This window comes from Hetaerina americana, unplaced genomic scaffold, assembly GCF_022747635.1.
Source record: "Hetaerina americana unplaced genomic scaffold, ioHetAmer1.1.p SCAF_10, whole genome shotgun sequence".
In the NCBI taxonomy this organism is placed as follows: Eukaryota; Metazoa; Arthropoda; class Insecta; order Odonata; family Calopterygidae; genus Hetaerina; species Hetaerina americana.
The window spans coordinates 23,017,541-23,039,371 of NW_027286070.1; the positions used below are offsets into that span (position 1 = coordinate 23,017,541).

General features: G+C 38.8%; 1 protein-coding gene across 1 annotated transcript in view; it reads right to left on the reverse strand.

Annotated features, from left to right (window-relative positions):
* LOC139700015 (ubiquitin carboxyl-terminal hydrolase 48-like) overlaps positions 1-21,831 on the reverse strand; it is a 457,328-nt gene that overhangs the window by 400,835 nt on the left and 34,662 nt on the right. The gene's annotated exons all lie outside the window — the stretch shown is intronic.

Sequence of the window (21,831 nt, forward strand, 5' to 3'; positions counted from 1 at the left end):
ATGTATGAAGCATTACAAAGTTATTTGTTCACCCTACGATGGAAGGATTCCACCAAGTAAAGCCTCACTCCATTCTTTGTAAGAGAACTCTTACGACAAACTGTTACATGTTTGAAGCCCAGCAACGCCGATCGTACGAGTACTTATGCTATGAACAGGGTTCAACACAATTATTAGAAATAATGGTACGAAGTTACAACAACCGTCGGAGCGTCGTAAAAACCCACGCACTACGGGCGAATCCTGAAAACCTTTCCCGAAATGCAGCGGCCCTCATACATATATACCCAGAACTAGAGCAGACGCCACTTGCGAACCCTCCCAGCCCTTAGCAACAAGCACGCCCGGCCCCTATATTGGCCCACGAAAGCAGCTGGACCCTGGAAAAGAAGAATGTTCTTGCGATCTGGCGGAAAGTCTCCCTCCTCCCCGCCTGCTTCTTCCACATAACCTCCCTTCACCCTTCCAACCGACCCCGGCGACAAACGGGAAACTTTTCACCCTACCCGAACCGCCGAGCGCAACAATCAAAATCGAATCAATCACGAAGCGGCCCACGCCGTCCCCGCCCACTTTTCATCTCATACTTTCCTCGAGGGTCCTCCAATCGCTGCAGTCCATCTGAGGAGAGCGGGAAGGAGTGAAGGGGAGACGGAGAGGGAAAGAAGGGAGAGATGGGGTGTGTCGCCCTCAGCCGCCGCGACCCCTTGATCTCAATCGCTTAGCCCGAAGTGTTGCGGACTCGAAATTGCACCGCTCGACTCTAATCAAACTCTTCGACCTGAGACGACTCTGTGCATTAAACCCATGAATTTGCATTCGATGAAAGCTACGCGGATACTTCCACGGCGGTGGACGAAAGTGAAGCCACGCTCCCAGCCTAGAGAGAAAATCTGATTTCATTCGTCCATCGTCAGGTGCAGACAAAAATACTACAATCTTATTACTACTTACGTATATGGACTTAAGATAAAGATTTTCGGCATATTTCACGGAGGGATTACCAATAAAAAGAAATAATTAACCGGTTTGCTGAGGTTTCCCGCTAGCATACAAATATAACCTCAGTAAATAAATTTAAATAGGTGAACGTGCATTTAATTACTTTATTTATTTATTTATTTTATTTATCCAGTATTAGTCCAAAAACAGTACATTTTGGCCTTTACATAGAACTATTAACAATGGTCACATTCACAAACACCCAAGCCCTAGGTGGAGGAAAACTCACCCAGGCGGGAATCGAACCCGCGACCCTTGGAATGGCAGACGAGGACGTTACCCCGCCGCCACCGGGGTCGGCCAATTACGATGAAACTACGAAATTTGAGCAATTTCCAAATCAACATTAACAGTTGTAAATCTATTAAAATAATTTCCATCAAACATTCTCGATGTGTAAATAAAATAATGCGACTTTTACATATTTTACCGGCGACATTGTTACATCCTGACCCCTATTGACAAGCAAAATGCCTGAAAATATAACCAATGCAATGAAGACAAATTGATGGAATATATATATATATATATATATATATATATATATATATATATACAAGGAAAACGGATAGGAACATATAAAAGACGAAAACAGGGATGGCGGGGAAGGTGTAATATTTACATATATATATAACATGTATGTATCTATACATATATTTAGTATATACGAGTATTTGTATATATTTACAAATATATAGTGTATGTATTTGTTCATAACTAAATCCTCTGACAAGAGGTAGCTACTAACAATACAATCAGAAGAAAAAATTGGTACTCTATCCCAGAAGGATTGATTTGGCTTCCAAAAGAATGATTACTACATCCACGAAAACTAGTACTACAACCAAGCCAAGTAAATCCAAGTTAAAAGAGCGGCAACTGAAATTTTAGAAGTGAATAAATATATACATGTACAGTAGGTAACCCTATACTTGGGCAGAAACATTAATTTTAAATCAAATCAATGCCTGGGAAAAATAATTATTATTTCGAAAAAGTCGACGGGAAAACTTGAAATTATTATAAAAATACAGTCGCTAAGTTTGAGCAAACAATAGACCATGTTATCCTAGACCACAGCGATCGCAAAACGCACGATTGGTCGAACAGATCCCAGCGAGCATTAAAGCATTTATCCGGAAAAGGAACGCACTACGATCCCCAGCCCATAAACACGGCCGGATGCCACAAAAACTCCCACGCAAAAACACACGGAAGCCCATGAAAATACTAAACCTGATGCTGACCGAGCGTGCACCGGTGCGATTGCGACGAGGATGGAAAAACAAAAGAGAGGGAGGGAGGCAAAACGGCGGGGATGATTCTTCCGCCTTTCCCTCGGAAAAAGTTCCCCTCTTCCGTCCCGTGCCTCTCGCCATTACCCGACACCGCCCCTCATGCAAATCACCGCCCGCCAATTAGCATCCGGGCATCGAAGGAGGAGGGCACGCCGATGGGGGTGGGAACGGGCGGCCCAGGAGACGGGTGGGGTTTTTCCACGGACGGGAGAGGGGCGGGAGGAGGAGCGGGGGTGAAGCGATAAAAGGGGCAATGGACCGAGCGGGGGAGATGGAGAAAGCGGCGCACTCGTCGGCCGATCTTTCGCCGCAGGCAGCCAGCCGCTTGCGAAAACATACGAAAAGTGTAAGGGGGAGGTGGGGGGGGAGGGGAGTGAACGGGGTGGGCGTGGGTGAGGGTTGGTGTGCGTGTCGAGCGAAGGTGCGCTTCCGATTGAAGGAGTAGGAAACACAAAGTTACGGTGCAGACGAATTACATTTCGTGTCGGAGAAGGGAAGCGCACCTGGTGGGGCCCGGGCCAACGAGGTTCCGCGAACCGCGGGATATCATTCGCGCCGCCCTTCATTATTAGGACAAAGGGGCCTTTCAGTCGGAAGCAGAACTGTTATTTGAGGGAGCACTCGCACAAAACTTTGCTGACGCTCAAAATTACGCCGCGATTCGTGGCCAGCAAAGCACGGCAATGTCGACGGACATTTCGGCCTTAATAAGCATTTTTAACAACCAGAAGCTCAATTTTTCACCTTTTCTGGTAACGAAACGATGTTATTGGAATATTACCTTGAGCACCTCTCACCCCTCTTACTGGGCTAAAAAACTGTACCGAAAACCCTTATCTTTTGACTGAGGTGGACGTAGTGTTATGTTTATCGCGCATGAATGACACTTGTGGTTACAATCTTAACAGGATTCAACTCCATTATTCCTCTTCCTAAAAACTAGTTATACAATAAAATGAATGGAGCAGCACATCCAGTCCCACGATCTCCTGATGCATCATTCGGAGAGTAAATTCAATTAAAAAGACAATTTCAGATTTAAAACAAACCATTATTCGATAATAATTGCAGTCTGCAATATAGTTCACCTACCGAAAAATATATCGCAACTTAGATGTTGTTCACAGATTTCTTATCCTTCACCAACAAGTCTCGCAGATCAATAGAATGCATAAGAGGCTAACGAATCTCAAACATTAGACAACCACGATGAGATCTTATAGAAATAAAATGCAGTTCCCCACTCGGCAATATAAACCTTTTTAACGTCTCCCATTCGCAAAAGGTAATAACGTTGGAACGTGCTGAATTAAAATGCAGTGATATGTGACCCCCGTCATTAGTTACACTGAGACGTGATATAACCATCGCAAATTTACAGCAAATGCACTGGGGATTAAAAGTTTGCAATTCCTTAATTGCATGTCACTTATAAACAAAGAGAAAACTTGATTCGGAACAAATCTTTCCGTTAAGGCATTCCGATGGAGTCATCTGAATGCTAAGAACTTTCAAAATATGAATATTGCTCATTTGTATGTTTGGTTCGACCAACACCTGTTAACATTGAAAAATTACTTGATGCAAGGAACAATTCAAATTCAGTTTAAATATTCGCAAACTCACTCAAAACGAAAAAAATGAAGGGGATCACTGAATTCTCGATTATGAAATAACAGATGGGGCACGGCAAACAATCAGAAAAGCAGTACACTTCCATAGCTCATCCGAGAAAGGATGTCGTCCCACACAAAATAGAGTCGCTCCGCGATATCTTACGGTTTTTCTGAATTCATTAATGCATTTAAAAATGAATACACAAATATACTGAAGAATCTATACGATAGAGAAGTCGAGCAGCAGAGGAGCTTTCCTTGATATGGTGGTGGTATGTAGTTTAAGGGTGCCGAGAGGGAGTCTGATGGGTAAGGCACCTGTCGGTCGACCTCTCAAGATGAAAAAGTGGGCGAGCGAATTTCATCTCGCTTCGCAAGACAAACCAGTCACCCTTCCCTTTATATCCATATCTTTCCATACGAGCTCATAAAAAGGGCACGGGCAGTGTATGCATCATTGATCGCCGCTACGGCCGTGAGAGTAAGGTAAATAATTCCCATTTTCAGCAGTGTTTTCCCGGGAGAAAAGGACCGCGGAGGAGGAGGAGATGGACGAGGAGAAGTGGGCGTTGCGCGGAGCATGGGGAAGAAAGAAGAGAGGATGTTGGGAGTGAAGACGGGGCGGCGAAGAAAAGGGTGGCCTGCTGAATAATGGGATGGTGAAAAAGAGCTCTAGTTCCCACTGACAATAAAAGCCACCATGCAGTTGAAATTCCACTCTTATGTAAGCATTACTATCAACCAAAAGTCTATGGCTCATTCACGTCATTGATCCCACAAAATTCCGAATACCTCACGAATCAATAAATCTAAAACCAGGGACGGGGTGAAAACTAACCAACTATGGGTTACGTGGTGACTATAGCACACCTGTAAGGGTTTAAATAGACATCTTAGTCATTTAAACCTCAAGGGACTCGAGGATTCAGCAACGGAGAAGTTTAGTTTGACACAAAAACGAAGTTCTTGAATTTTTCCCTTTGACGGACTTACGGACGTCGTTACAAATTTAAAACGAGATGAGATTAAAAAAATTAAATTCTGAGTTTATACGCAGGCATAATGCATACATAAATTATATGAATTTCAAGTCACTTAGTAATAATACGCAAATGTTGAATTCCACGGTTTGCGCTGTACTCAAGTTTAATTCCAAGACGTTTGAGTAACCAACGAACGCTCATCGTTTCTTAAATTTACCCTTCAAAATGTACCCTGTCGCAGCTGTAAAATTATAATTCAAAGAGAGCGCATAGATGGGTCAGCTCTCGGATATTTTTAGGAATTTTGAAAACTCATTTGAAATGCATTGATTCCCGAGCCGGTATAAAGTGACAGCAACTTACTAAGAAATGTACTAGAGAGAAACTATGTATTATAATTTTAACGTTTATCAACAATAAAGTATTCACACTGCGTAGTTTCTGGCGCGATTTGGTGGAATTTGAACGTAATAATGAGCAAATAGTAGCACTTTTCTACTAGATATTTATTTAAACCACGACCGGTTTCGATGTACAAACTACGACGCTTCGATTGTACTACCTGTACATCATCTTCAGGAAGATGATATAGTACATCGAAACTGTTCGTGGTTTAAATAAATATATCGAGGAGAAGTAATTATTTTACATTATTGATAAAGAATAGCATTCAACCCATAGTCATTTTGCAGTAACAAAACAATCTTATCCAGAAAAACACCGTAAAATAAAAACTAGAGCTTACTAGAATATTTCTAATAATCAGCAAATCAAAGTATTTTCCCCGCTAAATTATTACCTTCGAGAGCGTGCATCTAAAGAATAATGGCGAACGTCCAAACAATAAATCCAATAATATATTACTGCTAACAAGATAATATAAGATTAAAGTTTCTTCACTGTAATAACTTAAAAATTTGACAGAAACGCAGAAAAAAAGCGGAACATAAGCATTATAAATTAGGTACTAAGCGAAAGGATAATGAAGCCAAGAAGTTGAATGAAATAGCAAAATAAGAACGATATTCTTCCACCCTCGGACACAACCGTCTCGGGACACTGGAAGACCCTAATCGCCTTAAACGTGATATCGGTCACCATACACCTACCCTTTAAGCGTCTCAATGCGAATCAAACCCATCACCCTCCCAGGGATACTCCCAAACCGGAAAATCTTTGAAAGCCGGCCACCGAGGAGAGTTTCCTGGAAATTCTCTGCACACCCCGCATCACCCACCCCCAGGGTTTCAGTCGTAGAGGGTTCTGCTATCAGAAGGGGATGGAAAAGAAAACGGTGGAGTGGTGGAAAAAGGGGCCATGATTTATCGCGCCAAAGAATGGGATTCCAGGCAGGCGGTGCAGACGGTGATGAAAGGGGGTCCGACTGCATGGTCGGGGGTGGCTGGGCAGGCAATAGGGAGCTGGAGCTAGGGTCATAGCATTGCTATGCAAATGATACAAGTGTTACGGAATTTCCCACGGTCTCTCGGAATTCCATCCTACGCAGTTAACCAGCAAATACGTCCCACTTCCGAGATTTCACACTACTGGTGATGGACTGTTATCTTTGTGCTTTCGAGATGATTTAAAAGCTGAAAGGTTGTCACGACTAAGGCCCCGAAGGAAAATTTTTCCGGAGCCACAAGGGATCGAAATACAGAGGGTAATCCGTTCTCGCACTCCTTTTGGTTCTCAGGGGTCGAACGACTTCCCGATTACATTCTCCCAAATCAATGTCGAACCGAGACTTCTATGAAGGTGTCCACACGCCCTTGCGGCGGCTTGCGGGGTATTATGTAGATGTAGAAGGTGGCTGATTGAGGCCGCGAGACTACATGAGAAAATGGCAACACACTAAGATTAAGGCTGCTGTTTAAGCTAACAAAATACTCCGAGAGCGGAACTCTGACACAACTTATAAATACATTCATTACATAGAATACTAATCAACGTGATTGTCTTCTCAGAAATTAGAACATTTCATTTAACGCTAGTTTACCATTTGTTTTAAAAGTTATTCCTTCTACCACATGAATTTGACTTCGACACAAAACTTAAGCATTAGATTGATAAAATAATGGGTTCAGTGGCGGGGCGTATAAAAAGAGTTCCTTTAAAGTTCGTTTAAAATGGAAACCACGTAGTTTTTTGATAGATTATGAAACCCACCTGTATTAAGGAAAACGACTGTTCGCTCACACCCCACACTAAATTCCAAAAAATTGTTTTAATTTCAAATTATTTAGGAACTCTGACGTTCGTTCTACATTAATATATTCATCACGAAGAGACACAACATCTGACTCACTACAATAGTGGTACCATTCCGTTCCGAAAAACATCCTCAAGACTTCCCAAATGCAGAGGATATATTCTCCTGGCGATCAGAAGATCATACAGAACTCCTATGAAATATAATGAGAAAAGTGAGGGTGCCACATCACAGAGAATCGCGTCGCTTCTTCTTTGATGCAACTTTGGGCTAACGTCATACCATACTTTCATTTACATTGGGCGTTAAATTTGAACTTGGTTTACGTATACACTGTGCCTAATAAAATCTCATCCATTAAGCACAAGGGCATTCTTTGTTTCTTCAAAACTACGGAAACAAACACTGGAGTTACAAGTTCAATACATTTTCCTCGAAGACATGAGAGGGGATAGAGAAATGCCTGAAATAACTGGCTCTGACCTTCCGGCAACTTATTTCAGACACACAGATAATTTCAATATATAACATTTTTAAAGAACTTTGTATACACTGAGATGATTAAAAAGTGGGTTTCTCTAACTACTTTCTGCATAACTATTCCCAAAAGTTGCCGCTTTTAATATAGGCTCATATGAGGCACACACTACTAGCACCCAAAAAAAGGTTCGGTTGAATAGGTAAATATATTTCAGATTTAGCACAAACTGATAATTAAATAACCTGAGCTTTCCCGATCAAAAGAACGCAATTAAATATACACATCCACCGGAGTTCATTTGCAAGCGTATCACATTGAAATGCATATCGAACCTTTGAAATACTTCGTCGCCTGGAGATAATTTTACCATATTTCACATGCAAGTCATTACAAAGAAAAAAAAATGTACACCTAAAATAAATTAAATGTCACAGCTAATGTTTATGATTAGATAATTGGTTTGCATGAAAAGAATCGGGCAAAGTTTCGGAAAACTATATTGATTACAGATATTGCTGCAATGCCTCAAAATGCCTCCAAATACATCCCCTTGAGCTTCGACACACTTTTGCCGGCGACTTTTCCACGACATGAAGGCTCTCTGGTAGGCAGAATCCAGAAGGTCCTTCTGGTTACACGTCCACACTTCTTTGAAGGCACTTAGGGTCCCATGGTGACGTCCTTTAAGGGAGGATTTCACTTTTGGGAATAGGAAATAATCTACTGGTGCCAAGTCGGGATCATGAGAGGATTGGGGAATCGTCGCGATGCCGTTCCAGAAGGTCTTCACAATCTGACACTCGACGATACTCTTGGTCGCGCGTCAAGACCTTCAGCACGAGTTTAGCGTAGATCTATCGCATCGCCGAATTTTTAGTGACTATGGCGTGCACTTTCATCTCATCGATACCAATATGAACTGCGATCATGCGCACACTTAACCGACGGTCTTCATTCAGCACGTACAGGCCAGGAAAAATTGTTACAGATACTTCTTAAACAAACCTTGTACTGCTGATTTCTTTCAACGAAGCGATATATGACATTAATTGAGTTGCAATTCAATCATACACGCATATTATAAAATGCTGATCATAAATTAATTCGCGAGCCAACATTTCAGTAGTGTCATTCCATTTCTACATTCTAACATGTTTTAATTAATACATTATTTAAAACTCGTTTAGGGTGTGACTGAAAATAGCAAATTAACGTGGTAAGGCCAGAGCCACTTTTAGAGCAAGACGAAGGTATTGGAAGGTACGAGGGTCATCCGGAAAGTAGTACCCGTTCGTGCCGCATGAAGTGCTGACGACGCGAGTAGCCGCTGGACGAGGTCAGATAGCTTCAGTGGCTTGTCTGCCTTATCTGAGCCAAGTTGCGTGACGCTAGCATTGCCTGTGTTGTTTCTGTGATTGTTTACAATGTTTAAAAAAATTGAGAACGCCGCCAGTTGTGAAGTGAGGGCAGTGATTAAATTCCTCAATGCAAGAAACGTTCGCCCATGTGATATTCATCGCCAATTAAAGGAGGTGTATGGAGACAATGTAATGGACGAGTCGTCTGTTCGGCGGTGGTGTCGCAACTTCAACATGGGGAGGGGGAACACACACGACGATGAGCGTTCGGAGAGACCGTCTGTCATTACAGACCAACTGGTGAGCTCAGTTGACGAATTCGTGAGGAACGATCGGCGCGTCACAATTGATGACATCTGTGAGCATTTTCCCAATGTTTCTCGAACAATTGTTCATGAAATTGTTAAACACCATCTGCATTATGCAAAAATTTGTGCAAGATGGGTCCCTCGCGTATCTCAATGAGCTGGCGGCGAAGGACTATGCAGCAGGAATACAGAAACTTGTCACACGTTATGACAAATGCCTTAATTTGCTTGGAGATTATGTTGAGAAGTAGTTTAAAGTATCCTCTTTCAAATAAAATTTTTTATGTTTGTTAATATTTACTTTTGTCTCTTTATTTCACGAACGGGTACTACTTTCCGGATGACCCTCGTATTTAGCCCTCCGTTCACCAGACTAACAACACGAAGAATCGAACCAACAACTTCAAGTTAATCGCCTCCCTTCCCACAGATATCACAGACCTTGGGGAAACGACGATGGGTGCATTTTGGGGGGGGGGCTCGAGGGAAAGAGAGAAGGGGGCGGAGAGTGGACAATAATTCAGAAAGAGGGCAGTGGCCTTCCTTGCGACGTCGGGTGAATTTACGGCCGTCCGAGCGGACAACGGCGCGCGACTGCTCGGACTCCCCCCTTGCATCCAAAGGCAGCGGCGTCGCCAACGATTTCCAAAACACGCCAAAGATCCCCCTCCTATCCCGATGTCCCCGGCCGCCCCGAACACAAATCCTGAGACCGTCAGTTCACGCCTCCTCAGGAGAGGAGTGAAATGACGGTCAATGCTGGAACTCATCATACCCGCCTTCAAGTCCATAAATTCCTGAACTGGACGAGTGATCGCGTGGAAGAACATACGAGTGGTTGGACGGCCACGTGTGACGATTGAATAAATGAATAAAATGTAGGAATGAACTCGAATTAAATTTTTAACCTCTTTGGGTAATAAAATGCATATTAGTGGGAAAAAATTTACCTTATTCACCAATTTTTAACCAATATGCATATTATAATGCAGATCAACAATAAAAAAGTGAGGTAAGCTAAGATTTCCATCTAATATGACTTAACAGCATCCAGCGACTGTCAAAATAAAATGAAAAATTTTACTAATAGCTATTACCATATCGAAAATATCAACAGATGCTATTAAACCACCGTGATTTCCCAAATTTCTAAATGACCACTGATAATTCACCACAGTTACCAATCCGAAGGTTAGTTGGCTCACCAGTGTGTAGCAAACCAATGTGTGTTATATCAGGGTAGGGGAGCCAGTTGCCCTATGTCACCTATGGTTTCCCAGGAAGATCTGGTACCCGGTAAAATCACCCAACCTGGGTGAAACTGAGGGTACTTAAGAAATGCCATCCAAAATGTAACCGGAGTCGTACAGTCAATACACCAGCGCTATGCCCACTGTAATATCGCGTCCCAATATTGACAAATTATTGGGAAATATAAAAGTAGAATCTATTCAACGCCCATGAAGTGGAATACTAAAAACATCACAGCTTCTTTCTTTCCAAAACACTCCTCATCAACATTCAGAGTACGTTATATCATTGCGCTAATCGTTGATCAATTTTATCTTGAGAATGTATTCTATCCTTCATTACATACCCGGTAGAATTATTTCTAAAGCCACAAGCTTGAAGTACAAAATGAAGCTTAAAGAACGAATCATTGCTTCTTCAATCTAATTTAAAAATATCTCTGAAATAAATAACAACAGATTTTTCGGTCATACACAAGCTCAACTTTGAACCTGAGGATTAAAAAAAACTTGGTCCATGTTTGCACTTAAATTTTACAAACTAAGTTAAAAAGCTTGGAAGAAATCTGAATAAGTATCAAACCATAACGCAGCGTTTTCCATGTTAAGCATTGCTTATCACTTACAGTCAGCCAAAAAAACGAGGCAAGATGCACAAAAAAATTAATTGGGTCGTTGAGTGAAGATTCTAACTGGTCAATAAAAAAAAGGTGCTGGTAAACAATACAAGACAAACCTTCACGAATTCGATTCCAGACACGTCTCGAGAAACAATTTCTGAATGGATCCAGTCCATTAAGTATCAGGATGACAAAAAAAGTCATTTCTCGCACGAGAAGACGATAATTTCAAGGTAAACGGAGCAAAGCAGCCGATCGCTTAGGACGACAACGACCAAAAGACAATGGAAATCAAAGCATTCGTGCGTGCCGTGACATTAATGTCCGTGGTGGAAATTGTGAAGGAAGGACTACGACAGAGAATGGAAAGACGCCACGATACAGACTCAGCATGAAGGTGGGATGCTTGTTATGTGGGAGAGCAGAGCATTTAGTATAACAAAGACTCCCGTACCCGGTTCCGACGAAAACTCAGACCGCCGAAACCAATCCACCAGGTGGGTGGGGGGGGCGTCGGGAGTTTTGAAAGTGCTAACAGAATGCCTGGAAGTACAACAAAAAAGGATAGAATAACAGAAGGGAGAATAAATATCCAAGATTGTGAAACTTAGAACGTGACCGATTGAAACTATTTCCCACGTGAAATACTGTCACATGTTTGCTGAAAATTGCCGCTCTTCCAAAAAATGTGAAACAGAAATAAATTTTCAAAACGGCGAAGGCTCTATAGGTCATTCCTTTATACAGCTAGATTTACAGTGTGATATTTATTACACCCGTACCCGTGTGAAATTGTTTGTTGGATGACAGTGTATGAATGCGTGTGGGATGAAGGGATTTTTGCATATGTGTATACGCCACTGAGGGTATAGTTTTGCATTCATGTGTTGATTTTGCATATAGTATTGTTCCTTTTTACGGTCGGTGACCTAACACCCCCCGCCACACGCCCTTGCGGCGGCTTGCGGAGTATTAAGTAGATGTAAACGAGTTCAATTGAGTGGGAACACAAAGCTCCAATCGAGAAGCAGGCCTGAGGCCTGATAATTTTTAATTTAAAACGGAATTGAGATAAGATTTCAGTCAGTCAGCTTTGCATCCTTGGACATGTTCTGTTACCTCTAGTCAAGCTATTTAAGTGACAACCCAGCGGGTAATACCGTCCGGGCGCTATCAACTCGGTCACCTGTGACATTTAGAGTGGGCAGTGTCGTGATACCACATCTTTCTAATTTTTACATCGATGGGCGAGCACTACATTGATGTACTACTCATTTATAAATAAATATCACAGTAAAAATGAACAGGCTAGCACCTTATAAAGACTTCAATGATTAAGGTCCACAAAATAATTTAACAATCTACATACTGAAAAATGTTGCAACATTTGAACTAGCCAATTCGAAAGTTGATCAAAAACAACAGAAAGCTGTCAGTTAAGTCACGTGTCAGTTGATATGGAAATGGAACAACTTTTCAACATTACCACCACCTTTCCAACATAAACAATTACAAGTTTAGTTCAGAACGAAAACCCCAGAGACACTACGAAACACTACCTGCCGATTATTCCTTTCCTATACATGGCTTGGAACCCCAAGGGGCACAGCAGATGGCTCGCCACAAGCAGCACGCACACTTGCATCGCCTAGAAAGGCTGATGAAACCCCAGATGGGCACAAAGTATCTTCAGATTGATAAGTGAGAGGAATAGAAGGTAATGAAGTGCAGGAAATCGCCATTACTTTGAGCCTGTATTTCCCGAGGACTTCCTCTGAAACATGCATTTATACAGAGGCATATCAAATTCTTATGTAGAACCACCTCAATTAAAAATCCGCGGTTGCCAAAAAAAATTACCTTGGGTATATTTTGGGTATTTTAACGGATCAGAAATTAGGATGTAATTTGATAGGTAGTAAAAAATTCCATATGCTTTCTGTCACAACTCGAAGCAATGAAGGCAACGCGGTCGACCTTCTTAGTACGGACCGCGATGGTAGGGAGTCTACAGACAAACAGATCGACGGGAGAAAAGCTTTAAAAACGGGAAGACAAGAGCGCCTAGTTCTTGGTGGGAGAAGGGACGGCATAGAAATAGGTGGGAGGCATACAAGAAGGAAAGAGAAATGGGAAAAAATTTGGGTAGAAGGGGGTGGACGAACGGGGGGGGAAGGAGGAGGAAGAGTGCAAATGTTTCGGACGGAAACTTCCTTTCCTTAATTAGCGCAAAAAACGGAAACCCTGCCGGGGGTGAATGGGACGGGAAGGTTAGGTGGGAAGGAATCCCCATGCTGAGAAAGAGAGCGACGGGGGGCGGAAGGGTTGGGAGGATGCTGGTCCTCGATGACGAGGCAAAAGGTTCCTAAGATGAGTCTAGCGTGGGAAATCGGGAGATTTTTCTCGCCCGGGTGGATGGATCTCTTTGTGGCCCAAGGCGACTGGGAGTGCGGGCAGCTAGGAAGAAGGGGGTGCCTCGGGGAGGAATCGAGTGAGGGCTCCTACTCCACACAACATATCGGAACTAAACCAACCTTATTTCAGAAGAGTTTCACCAAAAACTAATACCAAACCTCAAGCTATCTTTTTGTTTCTTAAGATTTACTAGAATTGAAAAAAAATTCGTCACATCGTCTGCAAGAAGCATGAATTAACTTTCAAGAAAGGTAGTTGCGATTAATGAAAAGCTCAGAAATAACACTCAACCAATCGTTAAAATAAATGTGATACACTGTGGACTCTTCCCTTCAAAAGAAACAATTTACATATTTCAATAATTCTTGGATTTTCATAAAACTGAAATTATTTGGGAGGATATTCTAAGCATGCTGAAAAAAACTAAAGATTTATGAAGGCAAAGAAATTGGTTGGTACTATCATTGCCCATTGCTTGAGAAAATGAAAGCCAATTAGGTAACCGAAAACAAATGTCATTTACTATATATGATGTACCTATCACATGAGAGAAACATGGAGAAAAGTTACATTTTCAACCGTTTTAGAATTTAGCACCTGAATTTGTACTTTCTGATTGAACAATGTGTCTTTAGCATGCACCATTTAATTCTTACGAATCATAAGACCTTCTCAATAGGGAGTAAACTAAATACATATCAATGATAATGTGATGAGAGATGGGTGGAAACTAATGATTTAATTCACAAAAAGGTCTTTACATTTAGCCATTTGAAAAATGTAAACACTGCCTTATTTTTTATGTAATTTAAGGTTAAACAAACTGCATGGTATCTGCAATTCAGTCATGAACAAATTCTTGGTTTTTTCCAAGATATTAATGGGGATTTTTTTTTCTATGTCCTATGACATTTCAGAAGTTTAACTAAAACTATAAAAGTAATAAGAATGACAATGGATGTACCATTACTGACACACAAGCAATTTAGTAGCTTCATAGATCATCAGAAAGCCTAAAATTCACCCAAAAACACAAAATATCAGTTTTAGGCAGCAATGGAGACAAGTGTAACTGCACATTGACCTCAAACAAATGTCTCTAAGGAATCATAAGTAAAAATACATTAAACTCTTCACAACAAATAATATAACTAAATTATCACTGCTTCTATAATATTTCTTCACCACAACGTATGGTAGTTCGGTGAATAATTTTACAAGGAAGGGGTTCCTTCTCTCCCTTGAGAAAGGAGGCTTGGACTTGGTGGCTTCTTTAATATTCATATATTTCATCTACATTATTATTCCTATGAATTTGTATGAATATCAATGCACCTATAAATTTAATTGAATCTTAACGAAGCCCATACAATTATGTATTGTTCTATGGCGAATAAATGTATCCATCTATCTATCTAACCACCAAAAATTTTAAAACTAGTTTCTTTTCTTTTTTGTGTGTTTCTGTGTTTTTGCCTTCGTCCAATAGTGCTAACTTCATGTACGTTATTATTCACATCCGTGAGACTTTCACATAAGTTTTCTAAATATACGATACATATTGGTTTGGCTAGTGCAAGGTTAGAGTATCGGACTACTGACCGGAGGGCCCAGGTTAGATTCGCGGGCAAGGTACCTTGGGCACCCTCAGCTTGACCCAAGCAATGTGATTTTTTAGGTACCATGTCTTCCTGGGAAACCATTACTGGCACAGGGAAAGGAACTGGCCCCCCTAACCTGGCATGCGAATTTCACATGCCGTTGGGCTTAGTACTGGGTGAACTCTACCATCACCTACCAAACCGACCTTCGGGTTGATTACTGTGTTTATGGTTTATATATATATATATATATATATATATATATATATATATATATATATATATATATATATATATGTATATATATATATGTATATATATATATATATATATATATGTATATATATATATATATATGTATATATATATATATATGTATATATATATATATATGTATATATATATATATATATATATATACACAGTATTATTTTATATTTATATATTATTGTGCATATATACACACATTTATATACATATCCATCCCCTATGGCGCAAATGACCTCAGCTGTCGGTCGCCTCCCCTCAAAACTACTACTACTACTACATATACATATGCAATGTATATGTACAAATATATATATATATTTTGTCATGGATATTTATGTTCAATGAAATTAAAATTACTCTTTTGGTAAGCTTATTCCGACATACTACATGCTAGCTCCCCAAGATGATAGAACCTCGCTATGCTACCTGCTAACTAGGAGGACCTTACTAATTGCAAAAAAGAGCACAAACTAATATGAGAAATTTTAGCATGCAGCTAACAAGCATTTAGACTTATTGCTGGTGACTAGATTAAAAGTAAACAATGAATTGGCTGAATGCCTTGCAGGTTCTCATTGTACCTAAAAGCCATGAACTTCAAGCATAATGAACTAATGAATTGGCTATAAGTACCAAGAAAATATACAAGGTATGCAGCCAAATTCATTATAATATCAAGGAAAGACATTACCTTAATATAAGAAAAATGCAACTAAGACAACATTTATTATTCTCTTGGTTTACATCAAATGCATAAGGTTGGCCAAATTACATGACATTTTTCCTTAAATTGTAAAATTAGAACTAACAATTAATCAGTATTTACAATTTGTAATAATTCAAGTCCTTCAACTACTTCTTCATCTTCATCAGGCATGAAACAGATTTTTCAGCATGTTTAAAATCACTGTCTACATAATTGTCCCATTGTGGACTTGTACAGTAGCTTGTTAGTATGATGCTCCATCACCACAGGGAGAGCCTTTATTATAGGTTTCTACAGCTCTCCTCTCATGTCCATTTCAAAATGTAGCATATATCCATTTTTTTGTCACAGCACTTTTCATATTTCATACATATCATCTGATCACGTGATTCAATTAATTAAATTGCCAATATTTTCTCTTTTTTCTGCAGTATTCTAGGAGTCATTTTCTTATTTTGTATGGGCAGCAGATGACACCCATACTGTTTTTTTTGCATCAACTTCTGATAGTGAAGGCAGTAAGTTGTCCACACTGTTGTCATCAATTAAAACCTGTGTCCAAATTTCATAAAATCAGAACTCTTGACTTTTTAATTTGGGCTTAAAATTAATTATATTATCCACTATTTCTACAAATATATACAAACCACATATAACTCATCACCTGCTTACAGCATTACAATTGCAAATTTGTCTACCATTAACTATCCCACATGTTCTTAATTTAATTTGCAAGATCAAGGCCAATGGTGATTTATCTAGAGGATACTATTCTTTTATATTTTCCCACAGCTAATTACAGCTATTGACATAGTGCAATGAACAAACATCCTTTGAAAAATGAATGTTTTGAATCCCAGATTCCAAACATTTAGAGGAATGAAAGATGAGTTTGGAGTAATTAAAAAAAAGTATCTATCATCAATTACTTTGACGTTCAGAGGGTAAATGCAAACTATATACTTAGGTGCTTTGATAAACATAAAAGTGATTCTTTAATACAATCACAAATGTGGCTCTAGCATAGTGATTTTAGTGGTTTTTACTTCCGACTACCTCTCAGTGCACATTTGCTTAAGTAAAATGTTGTATATTTTAGAAAACATGATTAAATAAAATTTTCTAGCTAACCCCACAGCATAAAGAAGATTACCTTCTTATTTGTTTTACATAAATTACCTTTTTCCTTCTAGCATCACTACAAACAAAATCATGCTCAGAACTAGGCTCTTTAATGTGGAAGTGTTTGCAATTCTGAAGATTTAAATAATGAACCAGTTATGACTTTTATTGAAGGAAATTCCCAAATAGATTGCAACCCATATATCTTCCTCACCTGTGTCAAAATTCTCAGATGCTGGAAAATTAGCAATAAAGAAATGCAAGAATGTAATCCTATAATGCATGAGACAATAATAATGGAGGACTAATCTCAAAGAAAATTGGAAAAGTAAAGAAACCTATAAAAGGTATTGTGTTAATACACCTACTGTATATCAGTTAACAATTAACTTTGCATTTATCTTCCCAAAAAACCGGAACACTCAAGGCTTTCATTAACAGGTGGAAGTTTAACAATTCGGTAGGATTCACATCAAATATTCATAAACCTTTTCATAAAGTATTTTTTTCAAGAAATAACTTGTGAGTTTTTAGGAACAAATGTTTTCTAAGCTATCTATGGCACTACTGTATGACTCAATAAAATCCGCTACCTTTTTTTGTCAAATAAATATTTCCAGACCAAAACTTGGCATTTAGTACTCCCAAATGGTGATAACATTTAGGGGCTTCATTTAATCAAAACCACAAATAGAAGATTAAATGATTCTTATTTCCAATATCACATCAACTACATAAGCTTTATCTATCACATGAATAGTAAATAACGATATAAGGTTTGACAGAAAATTTTAGGTAATAACTCAATCAACCCATTAAAATGAATGAAAGTGACAAGAGTATACAGTGATTCTAAAAAATACCACATTTATTTCCTAATAAAAATAAAAAAGACTCACCTTATGTGTTGATGATATTTCCTTCCTCAGCTCAGCAACATTCATTAAAATATGAAGCATCTCTTGACTAATCCACTTCATCTCTTGTTCATTTCCTGACCCACTCTTTTATTTAATAATGATAATTATCATGGCATGAAGGCAATGGATAAGATCATTCACACCATATTATGTTGACGAGTGATTCAGATTAGATAAGCCATCATAACTGGCCACCACTCATGCAATGCACCACGGGAGGCATATTTCAAATATTACTCACGCAAATTACTCTCCACATCGTAACCATTCTGGTTACCAATTAATTACAAATGAAAAATAGGCTATAATTACTAGCAACCAAATCCAGATCCTTAGTACGGGAAGCTAGCAATTAGCTACCAAATCATTTCAATGAACATCAGTATAAAAAATAAGAACAAAAAAAAAGTATAATACTTGTCATAATAAAATGAGCATCATAATATATTATCACCACTCACTTTTCATTATGACTTCCGAATGAATACACAATATTCTTTACTTATTTTCTCATTCTACCATTGGCTTTGTAAGGCGATGCCAATGAAAGCTATAAGATTCCATTGAAACGAATAATTTGAAAATTCAATGAAATCTTTAACCTCAATTTAAACTTAAGGAAAGCATGTAGAATGATCAATTCATTCCATAAGAAACTTTCTTCCATCCTGGGTGTTACGTGAAGTACAACTAGAAACAATACTCCCAATGAGCATGTTGTGTGCAAAACTTCAATACGTCAGATGAAAAAAAGGTGGAAGACAACAATGTGAAATGCTAATCCTATTGTTTGATTTTCAGTCTTCATCTGAGCACATCTGTCAAAAATTACCTGTCAATATTCTCATGAGAGTTTTACAGACATTGACTCAGACACTATCACATCTACCTGAATGAGTGGTTAGGTGATAGAAGAGACACCATAGTTACAATCTAGCCCCGAAATAAAGATGACTACCAATCTATCTACCTACCTAAGAGACACTTATTAGGCACCTGATAATCCCAAGGTCATAGGTTCAAGTCCTACCCCAAGTTGACAACAGAGAAATCTTATGACAACTTAAGAGAGGCATATTTGGATTCAAGGGATAAACAGGCCACCAGAAACCAAATAAAGTTTACATACACACACTAGAGCCACCTGCAGCCTGTTATAATTCAGATTTTCAATTTTTCCACAAAACTAATATTGTGACAATCTTATTTTCAAACCTATTTTTTTAACTATTTAAGATGAATAATTTTATTACTCATTAATTATATTATGCAGCAACAAGTCCAAGACTTCCGTTGAATTTTCTTCATTTTTTCCTTGAATGGGTTTGTGCAGGCAAATTTAACTTGAAAACGTAACTTGAGAACTTTAAAAATTCTATATCGAACCATATAAGTTAAACACCAAAATGAACACTATTACTGCAAAAGGATGCACAAACAATTAAAAATATGAATTATTTTAAACTTATCTAAAGTGGTGAGTCAGATAATTAATCTAGTTAAGTTCATAGGGAGTTTGAATATTTGCAATTATGTAGCTGGAATATGCAAGGTTATCACTGGATCAACCAGTATTGTCATTCTATCACAGACCATAATGTCCTGTTTTGTTTTCAGGCTTTTGGGACATTTAGTTTTCTATTAATAATTGCTACCAGTGTCTTATAACAGCCAACCAAATATTGACTCAGGTGTCTTTTAACTTGATTTTAGCTCATCTGTGAATCACACTATGTTCCATCAATAAGCATTAAAGGCAAAGAACTAACAAAAAATTTGTTTTAGTACGATTTCAGAAATCTCCTGGAGTTTCCAGGGTTTACAAGGCAAAAACATTCTGCTTCTTTAAGATAGCTTCCTTTTTTGGTATGGGTGGCAGCCCTACTGATAAAAATAGCACAAGCGAAGGAAAAACCAAAGATAAGTACCAAGTTTCAATTCAGAAACAGAAAAGTGAGAAGCACTAACTTAATGCTTCAAATATTCTCCTTCTTGCATTAACAATGCAAGCACTTTTGATTACTCATCATGGATTCTACCAATGAGAACGAAATTCCTCAGTTTTTCCTAGATATTTTTTTTTCAACTTTCCCAGAATTAAAGAACACCATACAATGTGAGCAGGGCAATTGAAAACTCATTGAATACACTGAAGAGATTAAATAATATAATTGAGTAATTTATTCACCATATGGTTGGTTTCTGGGTAAAGGAGATCAAAAACAGTGACGCAATAAGTATCATATTCCAATTTCCCTGAATGCATGTAAAAGGAGATACATATGTGTAATGCTCTTTGGCTCAACCTGCCCTATAAAGCATTTAGATTAACATACATTGCTGTTAAATATTTTTCAGTCAACAAAACAGACTGGGTTCTACTGAGGGTCTGGGTTCAAATTCTGGAGGGTGAGGATATTTTTCAGTGGTCTGGGTTCAAATTCTGGAGGGTGAGGATATTTTTCAGTGGTATCCCGATCCCTCCTTGGGATTATCCTAGGAGAGCACTACAGTACACCATTCATCAGATAGGAAGTAGAAACTATGAACCTCTTGGTGCCTTTCATTAAGAGAAGGCTAATGCCAATCCCAGGTCTCTCTCTCCACCCTTGCTCCATTCCATCAAATTCCTCCGTACTTCTGCCAAAAGACCGACCTATCCATTCCTTTGATAACTAACGCTTCTTAAGACAGGGGCATTCGTTTATTTTAAATAATACTCTTATAACTGCATACAAGGATTATGAAATTTCATACAGCATAACAGGAAAGATTCTAGAAGAGTGAAATGCAACACTGCATTATTCGAAAATTTTGCAACGACAAGTGAGGCCTCTCAAGGTATTCAAGTTCTGGTAATAACTTCCCATATCGCCATGTCCTAAATTTTAGCAATGCTTAAATTATCTTCACCTTAATTTACCTATGACTCGATCCTCCATGCTCTCAACCGTAGGCAGTTATCAGCCAAAAAATGCACACCATATCACAAGGCCAGGTCTCAAGACTTTTGAGATAACGTACATATTCACACAGAAAAATGCATACCCATGGAAAAAATCATCTTTCAAGAGAATTATGAGGCAAAAAAGGAATGGGAATCATACCACCTAATACATGATGTAATATTATGTTTTCATAATTTTGTTCAATATCCAGCTATTTTCATACTTTGCTCGGTAGAATCAGTGTTTCAACATTTATATGATGAATATTCCATTAATTTTAAGAACCTGAGAATATTTAATAATAAAAATAAAAATTTAATATTATACAATGCATGCCAAAAAATTTTGTGTTAAACATTGCAAGACGAACAAAATGCTGCCTCACAAACTAAAGGAACAAATTCAAAATCAATGTCAATGGAATCATACAGTGATTTAATCCTGCGTACCCAGTAGGCTTGATGGCATTGAGAGGCTAATACTCCATCCAATACAAGTGACAGTGAACATTTTCAAAGGATAATTCAATCAACGAATTAGAGACAGGCTGTGCTGTGAGTGGAAGTGCTGTGAGTAAGGTTCAACAATCTAGCGCATCTGAACTGCAATCACATAAGGTCCTAGAAGAGGGGATGGCTACCACAAAATGAGTCATGTCTGCACTCTTTAAGCACTTAAAAATGAGTGGAGCACATAAAAGAAATAGCAGGGTTGATGTTAA